At 39.6% G+C, this 22,354-nt stretch overlaps 1 protein-coding gene across 5 annotated transcripts in view; it reads right to left on the bottom strand.

Annotated features, from left to right (window-relative positions):
• Positions 1-13,229, bottom strand: part of PDS5B (PDS5 cohesin associated factor B) — a 195,900-nt gene extending 182,671 nt beyond the window's left edge. For all 5 annotated transcript variants that reach the window (XM_023250592.2, XM_023250593.2, XM_023250605.2 and 2 more), the window contains exon 1: positions 13,123-13,229. The gene's annotated coding sequence lies outside the window, so the exon portion shown is untranslated. The remainder of the gene's footprint in view (positions 1-13,122) is intronic.
• Between the last annotated feature and the right edge of the window lie 9,125 nt (positions 13,230-22,354).

Below are 22,354 nucleotides of genomic sequence, written 5' to 3'. Positions count from 1 at the left end.
AAAAACTCAGACCCTTCACAGTCTTGACATTAGGTCTCTCTACAATATGGCATCTGGTTTTTTCTACAGTGAGTGATGAGGAAAAGACCAGTAACAAGCCACTGTATCTTTTTTTAACCTAATTTTAGAAGTGACATACCATCACTTTTCCCATACCCTATTGATCACACACATCAACCCTAATCAATGTGCAAGCTGGCCTATGAAACAGTGCAAATACCAGACAGGGATCAATGGGAACCATGTGAGAGGCTAACTACCACATTCAATATTGGTACAGATCAGTTTTCCCTATATATATCTACAGAGCAACACAATCCCAATCAAAATCCCAAAAGACTTTCTTTTTATAGAAATTGAGACCCTGAAACACAAAAGAGCCAGACCGGCCAAACAATGTTGGAGGATTCACACTATTTGATTCCAAAAGTTATGGTAATAGAGACACTGTGACACTGGCATAGGAGAAACAAATAGATCAATGAAACAGAATTGAGTCCAGAAATAGATCTACACATATAAGTTCAAAGGATTCTGAATAAAGACACAAAGGCTAATCACTGCAGCAAAGAAAAGGTGTTTCGTTTTGTTTTTTTTTCCAAACAATGGTGTTGGAATTGGATAAATGTATTTTTAAAAATTAACTTTAACCTCCTACTTCACACCATGCAAAATAATTCAAGATGGATCATGGCCTTATAGGTAAAGGTTACGACTATGAAACTTCTAAAAGAAAGCACAAAAAATTATTTTCATGACTTCTGGATAGGCAAAGCTTCTTATGACTCAAAAAACGTAATCTATTTTTTTTTTCATTTTTTTAACGTTTGTTTATTTTTGAGAAAAACAGAGACAGAACATGAGCGGGAGAGGGGCAGAGAGAGAGGGAAACACAGAATCTGAAGCAGGCTCCAGGCTCTGAGCTGTCAGCACGGAGCCCGACATGGGGCTCAATCCCATGAACCCGAGATCATGACCTGAACCAAAGTCGGACGCCCAACAGACTGAGCTACCCAGGCACCCCAAAAGGCATATCTATTCAAGAAAAAACTTGATTATTTAGACTTTGTCAAAATACACTATTAAAGAAAAAACAAGACAAACTACAAATTAGGAGAAAATACTCTTAACACATTGATCTGACAACTTGTATCCAGACTATATTACACACCAATAAAAAGATAACCAATTTTTTAAACACGCAGAAAACCTGGAAGACAAATTCACAAAAGAAAATACGCTAATTATCAATAGCTGTATGAAAAGCTACTCAACATCATTAGCCACCAAGGAAATCCAAAATAAAACCACAATGAGAAACCATTTCATACCTTATAAATGGCTAAAATTAAGGCTGATTATCCAAATGTTGGCAAGAATGTAGAGCAACTAGAATTCTCATATATTCATGGTGGGAATATAAAGTAGAAAATCACTTTGAAAATGTGGGAATTTCTGACATAGTTAAACACACATCTGCCTATAAACTCACAATTCCATTCCTAGGTATTTACTCAAGAAAAATGAAAACAACTGTTTGCAAGAAGACACGCATAGGTCTTATTCTTAATGGTAAAAAACTGGAAGCAACTCAAATGTTCATCAACAGAAGAAAAGATAAACTGTGGTATATTCATCCAATTTAATTTAATTAAGCAATAAAAAGAAAAACTGATATATTCCACTTCATGGATAAATCTGGAAATGCTAAGCAAAAGAAGCTAAATGCAAAAAAGCACACTGCATGAACACAGAACAAAACTAATCTACCTTGTTAGATATCACAGTGCTTGGGGAAGAGGGAACTGGATAAAAAAGGCAAAGAGGGAACCTTTTGGGATGACAAAAATGCTCAATATCATCTTTTGGGCACTGGGTATTGATCTAATCAAAGTGAGATCTGTACATTTCACTGTATTTAGTTTACACCTTAATATAAATATATGCAAATACAGAACATAAATATATAGAATATATAATACATATATAAGTAAATCAAAAACAAATTTAAAAACAATTCATGAGCTCACTGTATTAATTTTCCCTTTTTCCACCTAGTCTTGGGTTGTCCAGACTTATATTTAGCATATATATACATACATTTGTGTGTATTCAGGAAATATTAATCATCTACCAGTGCCAAATACTCTGCTAGGTTGCAAAATAACTGTAAGTTCATGGCCTCAAAGGTTAACCGTATAAGGGCAAAAAACACACAAAAAAGAACAACACATGGCATGACGGTTTCCATTATAAAGGTATACACAGGGTCTTGTGAGAAGGGGAAAAGAGCACAACACGTTGCCCAAAAGAAGAGTCATGTATCAGAAAAACCTTTCCATTAGGTAGAGGATGAAAAGCAGGTGTTTGGACATGTGAACAAGCAGGAATGACCACTGCAAGAAGAGAAATACCACATATAAAGACAGAGAGACAAAAGGTCCAACACAGTAGGGAGCTATGAGCAGTGTTTTGGGAGCTGAGCGAGCCTAACACAAAGTGACATGAAATGCTGGCAAGGCAGGTAGGTACCATGCCAATACTAAGATACTTGGATTACAAAGGGCGTGAAGAGCCACTGAAGAGTTTAAAGCAAGGAAATGACACAAATTCATGATTAGAAATATCACTCTGTTAATAGTCTAAGAGATAGCCTAGAAGGGAGTGATGGTGTAAGCAGATACCAGTCAGAAGACAAATGCATGCAAACAAGCAAGTCATGTTTACATTTACTAAACCAACCAATGGCACAGGGACTGAAGAGAAATTTAAGAATCCCCAAATGGACAGAAAATAATGGGTAAAGATTAAAATCAGAGAGTTCACAGGAAAAAAACAATAATATAGAGGGCTCTTAACCATATGAAAAGATGCTTGGCTTCACTTGTAAGAGAAATATTAATTAAAACTACACTGAGATACCATTTTTCGCCTATCGTATTGGCAAAAATCCAAAAAGCTTGATTACACACTGTGTTGGCAAGGGTATAGGGAAACAAGTATTCTCATATACACGTTATTGTTACAACGTCTATGAAACCCAGTTTAACAATATCAAAATTATACCTGTTATATTCTTTGACCCAGCAATTCCACTTCTAGGAATTTATCCTATAGACACATGGGCATATGTACAGAATGATATATGCAACAGTGTTGCTTGATGCAAGATTCTTATAATTTTTATAATAGTAAACACTGGAAACAATACAGCTGTCCACCAATGGGCTTTAAAAGAAAATACTTTATTCCGCCTTCTTTTAAATTATTTTATGGTAGGGGCGCCTGGGTGGCGCAGTCAGTTAAGCGTCCGACTTCAGCCAGGTCACGATCTCGCGGTCCGTGAGTTCGAGCCCCGCGTTGGGCTCTGGGCTGATGGCTCAGAGCCTGGAGCCTGTTTCCGATTCTGTGTCTCCCTCTCTCTCTGCCCCTCCCCCATTCATGCTCTGTCTCTCTCTGTCCCAAAAAATAAATAAACGTTGAAAAAAAAAAATTTTTTTTTAAATAAATAAATTATCTTATGGTAACTGGTGTTTTATACTACCAGTTAAATTGTGGTTCATAAGTAAAAAGGAACAGCAGCTTTTGAAAAGTGGAGAGAAGTAGAGAGCGTGCATAAGCAACTAGCACTTTATACACTACTGCGTTAAGATCTCCAAGGTATATTGTTCAGTGGGGAAAAAAAAAAAGTAAAAGGTGGGGCACCTGGGTGGCCCTGTTAAGAGTCTGACTTCAGCTCAGGTCATGATCTCAAGGTTCGGGAGTTTGAGCCCCATATCAGGCTTCGAGCTTACAGTGCCAGAGCCTGCTTAGGATTCTCTCTCTCTCCCTCTCTCTCTGCTCCTCCGCCTCTCACTTTCTCTCACTCTCTCTCAAAATAAACAAACTTAAAAAAAGAGAGAGAGAGAGAAAGTAAAAGGCAAAGCAGTCAGTTTCCAACACTAATGTAAAACATCTGGGGGCAGGAGGAGGGGAAAAGAGAAAGATGGGATAAATGTACTTATTAACGGCTGTATTTTTTAAATCCCCTGAAGGATATGTAAGAAATCAATAACGTGAGTAAACTACTGTAGAAATTTGGGAACTAGACAGATGGGAAAGGCTATGAATGAGAAACTTTTGATTGTGTATCTTTTTTCCTCTTTTTGCTGTTTCACTTTTGAAGTACTAATATGCATACAGTATTTATTTTTTAAAAAACCTTTGCGTCGGGCTCTGTGCTGACAGCTCAGAGCCTGGAGCCTGTTTCAGATTCTGTGTCTCCCTCTCTCTCTCTCTGCTCTGCTCCTCCCCTGTTCATGCTCTGTCTCTCTCTGTCTCAAAAAAAAATAAATAAAAATAAACGTTAAAAAAATAAATAAATAAATAAATAAATAAATAAATAAATACCTTTGAAAATACTGTATCAGAATCAACAAGATTTGGTAATTCATTGGATATGAGAAGTAAAGGAGAAAGATCAAGAAGACTCCAGGTTTCTGACTTGATAACAAATCTAGTCATCCCTTACAACTTAAAAAAAGGTATCTGTGTTATTAACCCAGACAGGATGTTAAAGGGTAGAGGTAGAGGAAAGCAATTCAGTTTTGAATATGTTGTACTGGAGGTATTGTGTCCAATACAGTATACAAGAAAAAGAAGACAGGATATTTAGGAGAGAGGTCAGGGATATAGTTCATAGTAGAAGCCCTGGAAGAAGAAAACATTTTTATCAGCCTTATTTGTCTAGGAACTATTTACTCAATAAACCCAATTAAATCAGAAAATAAACGAAAAATGCAATTCAAAGAGACAACATAAGGCCACATATTCATATCCTTTTGTCACAGACATCAACCTCTCACTAAAACTTTACTTAATGCATTTAGATAAATTCCCAAATACAACAGATTAGAAACATCGAAAAAGACCATGGATGAAGCTACGAGAGGCAACATTTGGCAGGAGCATGAGGCAGCAAGAAATGATGATGATGATGGTACCACCAATACCTCAAGAAGTATAGCATTCTTCAAGGGTTCTTCTTAGGAGTCAAAGTCTCATATTTTATCATCTAAGACTTGGCCAAAAAGTCCCTCACTTCAAGAGGTTTTTCATGATTCCTGTACTCTCAGCTTGACATGATTAATCAATTTCCTTTTATCAAATTCCCAATTTCAGATATTTTGTTTACACCTTCCTGAAAACACTTTATTCTGCCTTGTTTTCAATTATTTTCTGATTATAACTGGTATTTTATACAACCAGTTTCTTTCTTCCTACTTGAATATACATTTCATAATTGAAAAAATATCTTTTATCTTTATATTTTGGAGCATGAATTTCTTGTATAGTATATAACATATACCATTTAACAAACAAACAATTTTCCATCTTGGCCTTCTCTAAAGTGGTATGAATGGACTTTGCACAAATACAGTATCCCTGCACCAACTTCTAATGGTTTTTTTGTTGAGTACTTACCATCTTGGCACCAGGGTAAGCATTTGGTCTGGCTTATCCGCCCCCCACCCAAAAAAAAAAAAAAAAAAAAAAGAACAACGAATGAGATTAGTGGTAATAGGAGGTGACAACTAACACGTTTGGGGTTTCTCTCATGGGAGATAAAAATGTTCTACAATCAGATTGCAGTGATGGTTGCATAAACTTGTGAATGTACTAGAAAACAACTGTACACGTTCATTCAGTGAATTATACTGTATGTGAATTATAGCCGAATTAAGCTGTTTTTAAATGTGAGATATCTATTATCGCCCACTTTACAGATTCAGAAACTGAGGCTTAGCAAAATTAGTAATTTGCCCATGGTGACAAAGCTAGCTAGTAATGGAGACAGAATAAAAACCTAAGTCAAGTCTACAGGCTTAACCACCAAGCTCTTTTGCCTTCCTTAGAAAGGGCTTTGCTCATCAAGCATTACATCAAATGCCTACATATGCTCCTACTGCTGTTCAAGTCTTAAATGCTACTGACCTTCCAAACTCCCAACTAGAACTACAAAGCTTTGACCCCAATTATATTATATCATAAAGGGAGAAGAGAAGGAAAGTCAATAGCCAAAAAGAAATTTACCAAAGAGACAAAGAAAAAAAAAGTGCTCAAGACTTGTATTTCAAAGCTTGCCATTTTGAGCATAAAACTAAGTGAAAGCCTTGAAATAGCTGGATTGCTACTACCAAGAGTTGGTGGGCAGGCCTAGTTCAGTTGAGCTGGGGTTAACTATGGGCTTCCCGGATTAATTCTACCTAGACCAGGGTTTCTCATCCTTGGAACTATTGATACATTGGGCCAGATAATTTTTTGTTGTGGAGCGTTGCCCTACACAATGTAGGGTGTTTAACATCCTTGACCTCCACCCACTAGATGCCAGTGGCACCACCCTCCCCCATTCCCCCAGTTATGATAGCCAAAATGTCTCCAGACCTTGCCAAATGTCCTGGTGTGAGGCACTGGGGAGGGAAGGGGTGTCCCAAACACCCCCATTTGAGAACCACTGGCCAAGGCTAGAGGTAATGATGAAAAAGGACTAGCTATCTGATGCTAACTAGCATGTACGGTAACTTTAGACAAAAACTTTAACAGCTTTGTATCTCTGATGTACAAAAGTTGTACATATTTAAGATATGCAAACTGATGTGTTGATACTATGCACATGCACTGTGAAAAGATCACCACAGTCACATTAATTAACATCACTTACACATGGTTATCATTTGTGATTGGGGACAGAGGGGGTGACAGACAAAAGCCCTTTAAACCTATCACTTCCCAAGGCTACAAGGAAAAAAAAATTCATTAAAAAAAAAAAAAAACTGTGAAGCTGGGGGTGAGGGTGTTATGTAGGGATTAAACAGGAACAAAGTCCATGTAGTCCTGCCAACATCCCCTGATTTCTGTACAGTTCAGCATGTAAGGCCTCTGACACCCTAGGAGAATATCAACTACAGAAAGGCACTACTAAACATCAGAAAATAGATCTAAAGGATGTAAGAAATGAGAACTGCTCCCTTTGACTGGTTTGAAGCAAAATCAGTTTCCCTTATAATTAAAACTAAGTGTCCCTCATCTCTAGAGGAACTCTTGAAATAACAAGGTCAAGGTTGCTACCCCTGCCAGGGAACAGGAGCAAACGAAATGACAGCACAGGTAAAAACCAAATGACAATTGAAGGTGGAAGGGAGTAGTGAGACAGGAGAAGCAGACAGAAGACAGAGCTGGCCCTATACAAAATTTATTTGCCCTCTCAAATCTCCCTTCCTGCCTTTATATACCTCGTTAACACCAAGTTAAGGGCTCTCAATATGCTCAATGTTGGCCCTTGGTCGTTCAAAGTCTAGCACTGTAGTCTCTCCATTCAGAGCAATGCCCCCCTCAAGGTGCCACAGGCTCTAAAAATATTATAACTCTCTAAAAATTGCACCTCTCTCAGTTCATTTTAGACGAGGGAGGGGGAGAAAGAGTCAAGTAAAATAAGCTCCATCTAAAGTATGTGCTACAAGTAACTTCTGCCCAATAAACATATACCCCCCCAAAAAAAAGAAAAAAGAAAGTGATGACCCTCACTCATAATCAAAGAAATGCAAATCAAAACAAGATAAAAATTTCATATCAGGGGCGCCTGGGTGGCTCAGTCGGTTAAGCGTCCGACTTCAGCTCAGGTCACGGTCTCACGGTCCGTGAGTTCGAGCCCCGCGTCGGGCTCTGGGCTGATGGCTCAGAGCCTGGAGCCTGTTTCCGATTCTGTGGCTCCCTCTCTCTCTGCCCCTCCCCCGTTCATGCTCTGTCTCTCTCTGTCCCAAAAATAAATAAACGTTAAAAAAAAAAATGTTTTGGGGCGCCTGGGTGGCGCAGTCAGTTAAGCGTCCGACTTCAGCCAGGTCACGATCTCGCGGTCCGTGAGTTCGAGCCCCGCGTCAGGCTCTGGGCTGATGGCTCGGAGCCTGGAGCCTGTTTCCGATTCTGTGGCTCCCTCTCTCTCTGCCCCTCCCCCGTTCATGCTCTGTCTCTCTCTGTCCCAAAAATAAATAAACGTTAAAAAAAAAAATGTTTTGGGGCGCCTGGGTGGCGCAGTCAGTTAAGCGTCCGACTTCAGCCAGGTCACGATCTCGCGGTCCGTGAGTTCGAGCCCCGCGTCAGGCTCTGGGCTGATGGCTCGGAGCCTGGAGCCTGTTTCCGATTCTGTGGCTCCCTCTCTCTCTGCCCCTCCCCCATTCATGCTCTGTCTCTCTCTGTCTCAAAAATAAATAAACGTTAAAAAAAAAATTAAAAGAAAAAAAAATGTTTAAATTTCATATCAAATTGGCAAGAAGCATAAGGTTTAATAAAGTCCAATGTTGGTGAACATGTAACAGGCATACTCATAAACCACTGGTCAGTGTAAATTGTTACAATCTAAACACTCGAAAGAAAAAATCACGATACATCCTCATAAAATAATCATTTTTAATTATGTTGATCTGTATGTGCCAATATGAAACCTGCTCTGTGACATTAGCTAGGCAAAAAAGTAAACTGCAGTTGAAAAAAAATGGACGGTACAATATAACACTATTTGTATAAGTTTTTTGAAAAATAAACTCTCTAGAAACTATTAACAGTGGATTGCCTGTTGGGGGGGCGGGGAGGGAGGACAAGTAGCTTTTATTTTTACTTTTTTGTGCCATCAGAATGTTTATCATAGACGTGTATAACTTTTAACCTAAAGTACAAAATTACTTAAAGTCCTCTGAGCCCCACAACCTTAACCACGACTCTCACCATCAACTATCCACACACAGCCCCTCCCCCATCTCCATATCAGAAGGTTGACGAAAATTGCCTGACTGAATTTCAGCTAGTAGAGGATATATTGTGGAAATAGATTTTGGGTATACATCTGGGGCTTTTCTTTAAGATCTCTTCACTCTAAAACCACTTCTGAGATGAAAAAGAAAAAGAATCCCTACACTGCCCAAAGCACCACAAACTCTCATTTCCTATTGCCCACCCCCCCAACCATCCTCTCCTAGAAAGAGGCAATGCTTATGGTTATTACATTCCCTCTTCCTATCAGTTTTATATTTAGTGTTGGCTAATTTCATTCTCCCACATAAAGAAGAGCAACCTCAATTGTTACTCAAAGAAGCCTTAACAGCAGGGATCTTACTGTCTGGTTCTCAGTTCCCACCACCTTGGTGCAGGTGGCCAACCAGTACCCTAAACTTCTACAAGGCAAGATCTCAGTCCTTGGAATTGCATCATCTCTGGCACTCTGCATATGGGAGCTTAACATTCGTTCATTTTAACTGAGTCAGGTTAAAGCATTCTCTGTCAAAGGGAGAGGCAGGTTAGAGGAGTACTTCCAGGTCATGGCCCTTTAAAGATGCTTCCTGCTTTAACCAGTCTTCCTCCAGTCCCCTTAGCCACTTAGAAGTTTTGCAACTAAACTAAGCACTTCTAATTACTGCCTATTATTAATGCCTAGTCGTTAGAACACAATAACTATTATGGATATGTTTAAATATCTCAGATTAATGGCTTTAAGCAACTAAATTTTGCTCATCTGAGTTTAATCTTCATGATTTTCTCCCTGTGCATGATCATCCCTCCCACCTAAAACAATTACAGTCTCAAAGCAACAAACCTACCCTATTTTTGCACTAGTGAGAAATGGCTAAAAACCCTTTTCATTTATAGGGGAAAATGGTTATAATCAGCTTCATAACATTATAATGTGAGGAAGAGCAGACCTCTACACGCTGAGGAGTCAAAACTGAGAACCATTTGCCAGCTTCTTAAATATGCTTCAAAAGTAAATACATTTTCAGAGAAAATACTGGGCTTACTTTTAAACTAAGTATTTCTGGAATTTTTAACATTTCCAAACAGGAATACTCAAACCAAACACAATTTTATCCAAATATCTATTTTAACTGGAAGTGACAAATGACTGGTGTAGCAAACGGAGTTTAAAAGTGAAAAAAATGCAGTCATACACATCCATCTTATAACAAAATAAAGTTCAATACTAACCTCAAAATCACCCTGGCTTACAAGTTTCAAGAAGAATAAATGAATGCCATGTCAAGTAACGTTGCACAACGAAAGATCAACTAACTCCAGAAAAGAGACATGCAAAAGGTTATCTTCTGAGACAACTTAAGTGGACTGAATGCCAGATAAAAATTATTAAAACCAGACTCTGAAACAGATGTTAACCTTGAAATATTACTTCTTGATTGAATGAATGGAGAAGGGAATGAAGAATAATATGCTATCTGGCAGGAATTTTAAATATTACTTAAATCCTGAACAAAACAATACAGACCATATAGAAGCTTCTAAGCTTCCATGAGAAACTAAGAGTTACCCCAATTCCACCATATGAATATGACTGTGACTTGGATAAATTACAATCTGAACCTAGTTTCTCATGCATATCATAACTAAGGTGATGGTCATCTTTAAGTTTCTTTATAGCTCTCTAACACTAACAAAGGAAACATAAATTTATTCTTTTCTAACTTATATACAGTACTTGCCATCCAAGCCAAATCGCAGTTAAATTGTTAGTTCTAGGCACATATGATCAAAAAAGTTGCAATGAGGAAGTCAAAGGACAATCCTAATTCTTCAAGAGGGAAAAGCAAAAACAAAAACAAAACACAACTTCCCAAAATATTCCCTTCCTCATAAAGTATCATTCCTCATCAGGGCAAGTTCTAATACAGGGTATCACTTTATTGTTAGGTTTACCAAGTTATCGATAAAGTCAAGTCCTCAAAATGTTACTCTTTGTGACTGTTAAAGCTGCAGAACAATTTTTAAGTAAACTTAATAAAGCAACTTCTATCAACAGCCAGCTCAGACTACCTGTCAAATAACCTTAGCAACATTTCATGACACCTCATGACAAGAATCACTGTCATCACATTATCTCCTGCAATTCCTGGAAAAAGTGAGGGAAAAGACAGACATAATTAGACAGGAATAAAAGCAACAGGAAGAATACAAAAGCTGCTGTGAAAACAAAGCTCATATAAGGAGAATCAATCTCAAAAAAAGGAGAAAATAATAAAGAGCACAAAAGTTCTTTAAAACGAAACACCAATCCAAATACCACCTTGTCATTTAAAATATTTAACCCCTAAGGTAAAACCCAGCTGCAAAAATGGTAATTTTTTAAACAGCAAAAAAAAAAAAAAAGAAAGAAAAAGAAAAAGAAAAAAAGGCAAAAAAAAAAATAGCTACTTCAGTAATCAAAGAATGTCAAAAGTGCACCTTTTCTCTACGTATTTGCAAGTTTATTTCAAAGGAATAACGTTCGGACCTAAGATGTGTTTTTTATAGTTAAGTTTTTGAGAATACATCTAACATAAGTCCCATGTTGAAACTTTCACCTACATATTCACCGGTATAAATTTTAATTAGGTTTTCTGCTATCACCAGGTGACACAAGATTAACTGTTCCACAAACTGACCTGCATACAACCATGGGAATGCTCATCTTACTGTCCCTAAAAATGCTTAACATCTCTGACAAATGTGCTGCATATATAAAGTGTCCTTTACAGCCCTTATTTTGCTTAATACCATTTTTGTGTTTTTAACTATTTTACTTATTACGTAAGTTAATACCAAAAATGCTCCAGCTTGGAACTTTACAGGGGTCAGTTGAGAACAATGATCGTATTGCCATGCAAGTTTGAAATAAGTGTAATTTATTTACAGCTCGCTCTTACAATCACGCTTGAATTTTCAAAGTTTATTAGGAAGACAGTAGAAGACTCCCAAGTCACTAAAGACCTATGGCCAGCCTTCGAAATTAAAGGCTGTATCCCAAGTTTCCGAAACTAGTAAGGGTAGGGTCGTTCAGGACAGCACTGCCCATCCATCACTTCATAATAATAAAAGTGTGAAAACAGCGTTCAGAGCACATCCTTCAAAGCAAAATAAAGGGTTCTCTTTTACTGGGTTAGTTAGGATTCTTAAAACGTGTGTTGAAAGGGTAGCAACCTGCTCTTTCAAACCCTTCCCGGAGTTTACGCGTTCCCCGGGAAGGAAGGCAGTAACAAGGCAAGTCTGAAGGCGAGGCACCGCATTTCAGGGTTCAGATCCACTCCCTCAAAATAACTGTACTTCTGCTTGGCGCAGCTTGAACGTACGTACCAAAAAACAACAGCGGCAACATACAAGATTTTTCTTCTGACCAAAACTTTTCAAGTGTCACTAAGATAACAGCGCAAAAATGCTAACTATTTCCAACTGCACACCATTTTCATTGTCACTCCAACTCCAAGGCTTCCTAAAGGAAAGCCAGAACCCAGTTGTCGCCCAGGAGGAGTCTCTGCAGCCAGTACTTGCGCTCTCGCTCCACCAGGTCCTCAGGTTCCCCCAGCACCAGCTCCGAGAGCGCGGTTAGCGCGCTTTATGTCCGGCGACTGGCAAGTAACAGTGCAAAAATGTCACTCTAGCAGCCCGTTTCCTCGCCCGGAGCGAAGGGCTGGGCGGCGCGGGCGAGGCGCGCGGGGACCCGGCGAAGGGGCGAAGGCGCCCGAGGCCCGCACGCCGCCCGGGGTTCAGCCCGGACCCGCGCTCCCCACCCCTCGCCCGGAAGGGGGAAAACCCGCCAGCGGGAGGATTCAACAGGAGCACCGCGCCGCCCGCCTGCCGCCCGGGAAACAGCCGCCGGCCGGCCGGGACGCGGGGGGAGGGGCGGAGGCGGAGGCGGCGGGGCGCGGGCGACCCGGCTGCGGGGCGCGGACCCCCGCCCGCGCGCAAGGTCACCGCCCGCCGCCACCGCCGCCGCGGGCGCCCCGGCTGGGGCCAGGGCGGCAAGTTTAATTTCCAGAGGCTGCGACTGAGCCCGCGGCATGGAGGGAGCGCGCCGGCGGCGGGGCCCTCCCCACCCCCACCGCGCAGCCCGACCCACGCCCCCGGCCCGCGCCCCACTCCTCCCGGCCCCGGCCGCCAACAGGGAGCCGGCGGCTGCAGCCCCCGATGCCGGGAGGCGACTCTCGGCTGGCAGGCGGGCGGCGCTTAAGCCCCGCCACAGACACTGCCGCGGTGGCGGGCGCTGAAAAATGGAGCACGGAGACCAGAGAAGAGAGACATTTTCTTTCCGTTAACTGAATTGTTTCCTACCTCCGGGTGCCCGACTCGCTACTCCTCTCACTCCGCTGCTCTCCGGGATCCGCCGCCGCCGCCGCATCCAATCGCCTCCTCCCCCCCCCCTCCCCTTCCGCAGCCAGCCCGGCCGTTCCTCCTCCTCTCCGCTTCAAAATGGCGCCAAGCGCTCTTCGGCGGCTGCTCCAATCGAACCGCCGCGGACAGCACCCGGGGGCAGGCAGCGCGGGGCGTGGGTGCGCAGCGCCCCCTGCCGACCAGACAGCCCCGGGCGCGCGCCCGCCGGCCCTCTGGGCTCTCCCCGCCCCGGCCCCGCGCGCGCGCGCGCCCGGCTCCGACTCCGCCCCGCCCCGTCGCGCGCGCACGCAGCCACGGGGGCATGCCGCCGCCGCTGTGGCCGCGGTGGCCGCCAGACACGCAGCTGTCAATGATTTCTCTGCCTCTGCGGCGGTCCTGGACTTTTTGAGAAAACCACATAAATTGTTATAGATCTCTAACTTTGGGGATAAAAGTTGGATATTGTTTTAAAACACTGAAATTGAGTACTGACGTTGTGCTGTGTAAATGAAATGGGTATTAACTACTTTGCTCTTTATTTGGTAACTCTTGCCTAGTATTCTCAAAATACCGGAGAGTAGTTTTTTTTCTACGCTGTGTGTATTATGTCTCTACTTAATCCGTACCTTTCCCATTCTGAGGAATTATTTAAGCGGCAGGTGGGTAGAGTGTCAGTGGTTCAACCTGTAACAAAACATTTCACTCATATGTTAGGTTATCACAGTTGTCATGATTGGAGGGAGAAATAATCTGAATACCGTGAAGGAGCCTTCCATTTAGGTCTCTAACCCCCTTCACCTGCGGGAGGTGCCGGCTCCTCCCTCCTGCAGCTTTGGGGAAGTGTATTAAGAGTTGATCAGGATGGGCTAAATGGGTGCGAGGCACTAAGGAGGACACTTGTTGGGATGCGCACTGGGTGTTCTGTGTAAGTGATGAAGCACTAAATTCTTTTCCTGAAATCATTATTACACTATATGTTAACTAACTTGGATTCATATTTAAAACAAACTATGTATATTGGCTCCAAAAAAGAAAAAAAAAAAAAGCTGACCTGGCAATTACCCTTAGGACAGAGAGGAAAAAATATTTAAGGCCTCAAAGAAGCATAGTTTCTGACAAAAGAAACCATGTTTTATACAACAGGAAGTGGATTTCCAGAAATTTGTAATAAAACCTTCATTTAAAGCAACACTCTTTAGGAAAACTGGAATCTGAATGAAATTGGTATTAAAGCAAAAATAAACTTATGTGTTAGGGCTTTAAAAAATACCTAAGTGTGGGGACAAGGGTGTGTGTAGTAAATAAATCTCTGTACCTTCCTCTGAACTTTACTGTGAACTTAAAACTCATCTAATAAAAATGAAGTCCAAAAAACAACAAAATTCTAGTTCATCAGGAGAGATATAATAGGATATGGCATAATTTAAGACAGTTAAGAACATAAACCATTTAAAAGTCACCTGTCACTGCTGCCGACCTTGAGAAAGAGGAATTATATGGGAATCATATTTTAAAAATGCTGATTTTATACAGACTTGGTTAGAATTATCTTTGATTACAAAGAACCACAAATCCAGTTACCAGCTGTACTAGTTTTCTACTGCTGCTGTAACGAATTATCACCAACTTAGTGGCTTAAAACAACACAAATGTATTGCCTTACAGTTCTGTGCTTCTGAGGACCCTTGGGGGGTTAACTGAGCTAAAATCAAGATGTGGCTCCGCTGCATTCCTTTCTGGAGGGTCTTGGGAAGAATCCATTTTCCTACCTTTCTAGCTACCAGAAGTTGATCACATCCCTTAGCTCGTGTCCCACTTCTTCCATCTTCACAGGCAGCATGGCAGCATCTCTCTGACCCTGTTTCCCTTGCCACATCTCTCTCTGACTCCTTTCTGCCTCCTTTGTTCACCTTTAAGGACGCTGTGATTATACTGGCCCACCTGAGTAGTCCAGGATAAGCCCCCCCCCCATCTAATTTAAAGTCAGATGATTAGCAACCTTAATTTGATCTGCAACCCCGATTCCTCTTTGCCATGTAACCTAACCTAGTCACAGGTTCTGAGGACTACAACATGGATATCTTTGGGGCTATTATTCTGCCTACCACATTACTCATATTTGGGTTATCTGGACCTTTTCTTTTCTTCTGGTAGGATTTAAAGCTGAGATGAAGGGGATTAGGAAGTTGGAAGACATCAGGAATGCCCTAAAAACGCCTACATTGCCCCCTAGTACTCCTCTGCTACACTTTACTATACTACTAGACTAGCCTTACTACAGTAGAGCATGGTTTCTGAAATCTTTGTTATTGCACACCTGAAGCCAGAAATCATACAGTCTTGACTACCCACCCTACCCTACCTGGGGGACACGAACCTTGCAGGAAGTATGTCAGCAGATGTATGCTGGAGAATTGTCTCTTGAGGGTCTAGAATTTCAAATGAATGGCATTTGAAAGAAAATAATTTCCAGGTTAAAAAGAAAATAGAACGCTATATAAATGTTCTCCTCTAGAAATATAGTACTTATTGTTGGCAATTATATTTATTGAAATATATGAATAGCAAAATTAATGTAAGAATCACTTCCTAAAATGCACTGGAAGTATTCTGAACTATAAGAAACTGTATGGGCATGTCAAAAGAAAAAAAAAAAAACGAGAGAATTTCTGAAAGGTAATATCTGATCAGAATAAATGTATCAGTGCGCCTGGGTAACTCAGTCGGTTAAGTGTCCAACTTCAGCTCAGGTCATCATCTCAAGCAAGGTTCATGAGTTCGAGCCCCCCATTGGGCTCTCTGCTGTCAGCACAGACAGATCTTCTGTCCCCCTCTCTCTCTGCCCCTCCCCTGCTCTCTCTCTCCCTCTCAAAAATAATATTTTTTTTTAAAAAAAGAGTAAGTGTATTATTTTACTTTCACAGTCATCATTTCATTCCAGAAGCATCTAAATATAGTCAGTAAATTAGAAGGCTGGGCCCTACCTAGATATGGGGTGCTATTTATTCTGTGTAATTCAAAGTACATCCCAAAGGCCAGTCAATCTGAAAAATATGATCCCTGCCAGCCTACAAACGTGCAGAAATTCCAACTAATTAATTCTTTGGGTTAAGGTATTGGATCTTCAGAAAACACGTTGAAATGTGTTTGTGTTACCTACAAAAGGTAACCCACTAGCCCATAGGTATCAATTAGCAGAGACTAAGCCCCGTAGAAATTAGCTTTGTGATGTTTAGGCATTACGCAATCAGATGATGGATGAAGCAATCTTCTCCAAAACCCTGAAGTCAGACCCTTATTCACAATGCAGCCACCATGGAAAGATAGCATAGAGGTTCTTGTCCTCCACCCTCAGCCAAAACTCAGCTTCTGGTGCCTAGAATTCCCCCCTCCATGATTAATTCCTTGTATTAAGCATTGTGCCTATTCTGTGACCTTCTTTATTTTTATTTTAAAAAATATTTAAGTAAACTCTACGCCTAACATGGGGCTCAAACTCACGACCCCAAGATCAAGAGCCATCCAGGCACCACTTAAACATTGTTTTGTTTTTGCCTGTTCCTTTTATTTATTTTTATTTACTTATTTTTAAAAAAGTAACCTCTATGCCCAACATGGGGCTTGAACTCAAGCCCCTGAAATCAAGAGTCACATGCTCTATCTACTGAGCGAGCCAGGTATCCCTTCTGTGACTCTCCTATTTTAAGGTAAATATTCCTGGAAGAATGCCACATTCATCTACAATCTGAGGGCAGTGGTTCTCGACAGGAGTGGAGTGGAAGAATCCCAAAATCACCTGGGAAATTTCTGCAAACTGCATGTGTCTCTGAGCCCAACCTTCTACTGGCCTTACATTAACAGAAGATTATTTCTCTTTCTATGGAAAGAGACAAATAAGAGAGACAGAGCTGAAAAAGGCACTAGGATTTCCAAACAGGGGGAAGAGCTAGAAGGGGAAGTATGGCACAAAGGAAAATTAGGGAAAGGTGACTTCTGCCTACTTCATAGTACATCTTAATACCAGAGCTAGCAAACATAAGCCAAAGCAGTTTTCTAACTTTCTTCTTCAAGAACAGAAAATGCTTTCTTTTGAACATTGTCTTAAAGGTCTCATCTTGTTAAGTACATTTTGTTCCTTAAGGAATTCTGGAACATCTTCTTACCTACCTAATAACCAATGGTACTCCTGATCTATGCAAACATTATACTAAAATTCTTTTTTTCTTCCTAAAAAATGTTCTTGGATCTTTAGAGAAATGTGTGTGTGTATCAAATATTGTTTGAATAAATATACACACTTGCTAGAGTCTTCTTGGTTGCCTTGGAGTTGAATAGCATAGGTCACCATTGTGAGTGAGGTCTGAGCTGCTGACTGAGTATTCCTGAATATATGAGGCAGAACAGCCAAAGCAAAGACCATTCACTCTTATCCGTAGTCAGCACTCAGCAGTGTGTGTAATCCATGGGCTTGCACTTGATTAATGGAAGGAAATTGCATTTATTTACACTGTAAATCCATGCTATCCAACTGAAATATGAGGTGAACCATGTATGCAATTTAACATCTTCCAATTTTAAAAAGTAAAAAGAAACTAGTGAAATTAATTTTAATAATATTTTACGTAACATAATATATCTGAATATTGTCATTTCCACATGCCATCAATATAAAAAATATATTAATGAGATATTTTACATTCTTTCATTCATATTGTGAATTTTACGTTTAAAGCACATCTCAATTCCCACTAGAGATATTTCAAGTGCTCTGTAAGCACATGTGGCAGATGGCTTCCTGCTGTGAACAGCACAGCCAATAGACCCTGGAATCAAAAATGCTACTTTTGAACAACTTGTAATAAATAGCAAACACTGTTTTATTACGTATTCTTTGCAACTGTTGAAGTTGTTAAGAATTATGCTCATACCAGTTTAAGTGCATGCATTTAAATATATACACATGGCATACACACATATATACTTACATAGTATTATACATATACAGTATGTACGTGGTTATTTTATGTTCATGTTTTTAATATAGAATAATGACTTACTCTAAATTTCATATTTTATGTCAAGTATATTGTTGGTTCAGCTATGTAAGAAAGCAAATGAGAATTAATTTAAGGAATATTGTGATTAGCCACTAGAACTAGCCATAATCTCAGCAAGCAACTAAACTTAGTACCAGAAGCATACCTATAGTAATACATGAGCTTCTTTAAGCATATTTTTTTAGAATAAATTTTGTTACATGTTGTTAGATATAGTGAGCACTAGAGCAATCTGGCCAGATGATGGATTGGAATAAAAATGAGGACTCTCCCCCAAGCCTCATATTTATATTTTGCTTTTAATTGTCTTGCATCCAGGGCAGCTCCCACTAGTGTGGATGAGGTTAAGTCTGAAGCTGTATAGGGGCCTACTCCTACCTCAACCAGACTCCGCTACTTAGCCACTGTTATTATTTCTCTTCACTTCTTCCCCACTTCCCACACCCATGCTGCTTTGCCCCATGACTTTTTTGTCCTGTAAGTTTACCCTTCATCTCCATAGTGGTACTGCCTATGCTATTTAAAACTGTAGAAAATTTTCACCCCACTTTGTTTATTTAATAAGGGTAAAAATAAAACAATCCCTATTCTTTTCTAGGGTCTGAATCATCTCTCCAAATAAGGTGTGGATATTATATTAATCCTACATATGTATCTACATTTAACAAGTGTGGTTTTTTTTTTTAATTTTTTTTTAACGTTTATTTATTTTTGAGACAGAGAGAGACAAAGCATGAACAGGGGAGGGTCAGAGAGAGGGAGACACAGAATCTGAAACAGGCTCCAGGCTCTGAGCTGTCAGCACAGAGCCCGATGCGGGGCTCAAACTCACGGACCGCGAGATCGTGACCTGAGCCGAAGTCGGACGCTTAACCGACCGAGCCACCCAGGCGCCCCAACAAGTGTGTTTTTTATAAGCTCGTGTTACTTCTACCTATTGTAAAGGAGAGACTTCTTTTTTTATAGGCTCAAACTAAGTGTAATTTGTTATATAAAATGCACCTAATAGACCTTTAACGACTTGATGGTGCCTTTTTAAAATTTATTACCAGTTTGTTTAGAGATATATAGCTTTAGAGTTGGTTAGGGAAGGACATCAAAAAGATGCCATGAAAACATTTTGAGAATTTTAGGGTTCATAAGGCACAGAAATGATCACCTCTTTCAACTCACTTTCCATAAAGAAGCTGAGACCCAAAAAGCTAAGTGACTTGTACAGGGGTACATAAATAGGGGGAAATTTTTAGTGACTTGCATCATCTTCCAATTAATTTAGAGAGTAATTTCAATGTGATTCATTCCATCTCAAAAACACATTTGACTATCTTTTTAAAATGTAAGTCACAAACAAATGCTATGAATGTATGGAAATACTGATTTACTTGCAAGAAGACAAGAAAAATGGAATCTGAAGTGTAGTGCAGGGTTGCTTCAATGCACTACACTGAATTTGTTATATATGTATATGTTACAAATTCTATAATATATGACATCAATATTATATATATAATAAACCTTTTTATTGTGGTAAGAAACATAAAATTCACCTCTTACCCATTTTTAAGTGCACAGTTCAGTAGTGTTAAGTATTATTTCCATTGTTGTGAAACAGATCTCCAGAACTTTTTCATTTTTCAAAACTAAGACTCTGTACCCATAATATAACAAGTCCCCTCTTCTTTGCCCCTGTCCCTCATAACCATCATTCTATTTTCCGTTTCTATGAATTTGAAGTGTTGTAGGTACTTCATACAAGGGGAATCATGTAATATTCATGCTTTCATGACTAGCTTATTTTACTGAGCATAATGATAAACCTTACTTTTTAACAGTTCCAGAGTTAGATAACTAAGAGGTTTTTTAAATTTTTTTTTAACATTTGTTTATTTTTGAGAGACAGAGAGAGACAGAGAACGAGCAGGGGAGGAATGAGAGAGAGAGGGAGACACTGAATCCAAAGCAGGCTCCAGGCTCTGAGCTGTCAGTACAGAGCCCGACGCAGGGCTCGAACCCACAAACAGTGAGATCATGACCTGAGCTGAAGTAAGTTGCTCAACCGACTGAGACACCCAGGCGCCCCTAACTAAGAGATTTTTATACAATCAAACCTCCCATTACCATCTAAAGAGAGATTTGTATTTAGGAAAATATTTATCATCAATTCAATTTCAGGAAATAATAAAGAGATACAGAACCAAGAGCAATTTCACTTGAAGAGTAATGAGAATGACGTTGGAGAGTTTAGACTGCCCCTCTGAATACTTGGGCAATATCACATATTTCATACATATACATTTTCAATCTCTAATCGATGTTTTTATTTTGTACAACCATCAAAATCAGCATTCCAGTGGAAGAGAGCCAAAAACACCAGACCAGATTTTCAGTGTCCTGTCTCTGTTCTAGGCAAACAGGTCTGGGTTGCGTTTGGGGTAATAGCCTGCTCTGTAGCTACCCAAGTCCGTATCACTTTTCATCGCAGGTAAATTAACTTGATTCCTAATACTCACTCTTCAAAGATATGTAGGAAGCATCCTTTGTTTTAACACAGGAATTCTATTTCTTCTCCTGGCTGTAGTAAAAATAAATACAGTTAATATTTGAAAATTAACTTTATTTAGTGGCCAGCAGATGGAGCTGTTGAAAAATGTTGATGTTACTTCTAAAAAAAATTTTTTTAGTTTGCTGAGATAAAACCAGCTAAAGCATATTCTATTTTTTGACATGTTAATAAATAATGAGTTTATTGTAGAGAAATCTGTAAGTGCAGTTAATATTAAAAAGGAAAAAAATCAATTACAATCATGTCACTATAAAAAATTACTTTTTTTTTTAATAGTGTTTGTTTATTTTTGATAGAGACAGAGCACGATCAGGGGAGGGCAGAGAGAGAAGGAGACACAGCATCCGAAGCAGGCACCAGGCTCTGAGCTGTCTGCACAGAGTTTGACGTGGGGCTGGAACTCACAAACTGTGAGATCATGACCTGAGCTTAACTCAGACACTTAACTGACTAAGCCACCCAGGAGCCCCCATAGAAAATTACTTTTAATGCTTTATTGTATGTCAGTCCAGAATATATTTTATTCATATATTTACATTTACATTTTATAAAAATGTCATGTTTATATGTTTTGTAATATAAGTGTAATAATATACATTAAATATACATTTATAATGTTTTATAATCTGCTTTATCTTCTTAAAAATGTAAGATGTATTTGCTTGCATAGAAATATCCAGGGATAATATTTAAAACATTTGCAACTTTACAGGCTAAGCAAGGACAAATGAGAATGGATATTGGCTGTAGCTTGAGCAGGATGCTGAATGCTCCCTAGTGTGCCAGGAATTCATTCACCCTTTAGACAATGGATATGGGGAAGGTCTGGGGAGTGCTGGAAAGGGGGTAGAATACCCAAGGAGAAAGGAGAGTACTCAGGAAGTCAGAGAAGCAACTATGTAACAAACTTATAGAAGACTTTCATTATTTTAACAAGGAATTCTGTCATATCAATGCATAACAGATGAACTATCAGCTCTAAACCTTCTGAAAATATATATATAAGGATACACAAACTCAGTGTTCTCCTAGGAAGAGAACTGGGTAGCTTAAGAACAATGGTAGAAGAGAAATTTTTTACCTTTGGCACCATGAGTATGTATTTAACTTTAAAAACAATCAAGCCACTACATGGGGCGCCTGGGTGGCTCAGTTGGTTAAACATCAACTTTGGCTCAGTTCATGATCTCGTGGTTTGTGAGTTCAAGCCCCACGTCAGGCTCTGTGCTGACAGCTCAGAGCCTAGAGCCTGCTTTGGATTCTGTGTCTCATTTGCTCTCTGCCCCTCCCTCACTTGTGTTCTGTTTCTCTGTCTCTCAAAAGTAAATAAATGTAAAAAAAAAAAAATTTGAAAAAATAGTTTTAAAATAAAATATCATGAATTAGTTAATTATTAGTGAATAAATATATACTTATGTCATTATTTTTAGTGACTACTAATCTATTATGTCGATATATCATAATTTATTTAACTGTTATTGTTTAACAGTTCAGTAATTAATTGTAACACAAGATATGTTTAAATCCATGAACTCATGATATATTTTTAAAGTAAAAACACATAGTCACCCTT

Source organism: Felis catus, chromosome A1 (assembly GCF_018350175.1).
Source record: "Felis catus isolate Fca126 chromosome A1, F.catus_Fca126_mat1.0, whole genome shotgun sequence".
NCBI classification, from domain to species: domain Eukaryota; kingdom Metazoa; phylum Chordata; class Mammalia; order Carnivora; family Felidae; genus Felis; species Felis catus.
The sequence above is the reverse complement of the archived record's forward strand: the minus strand, read 5'-3'. Positions and strand labels throughout refer to the sequence as shown.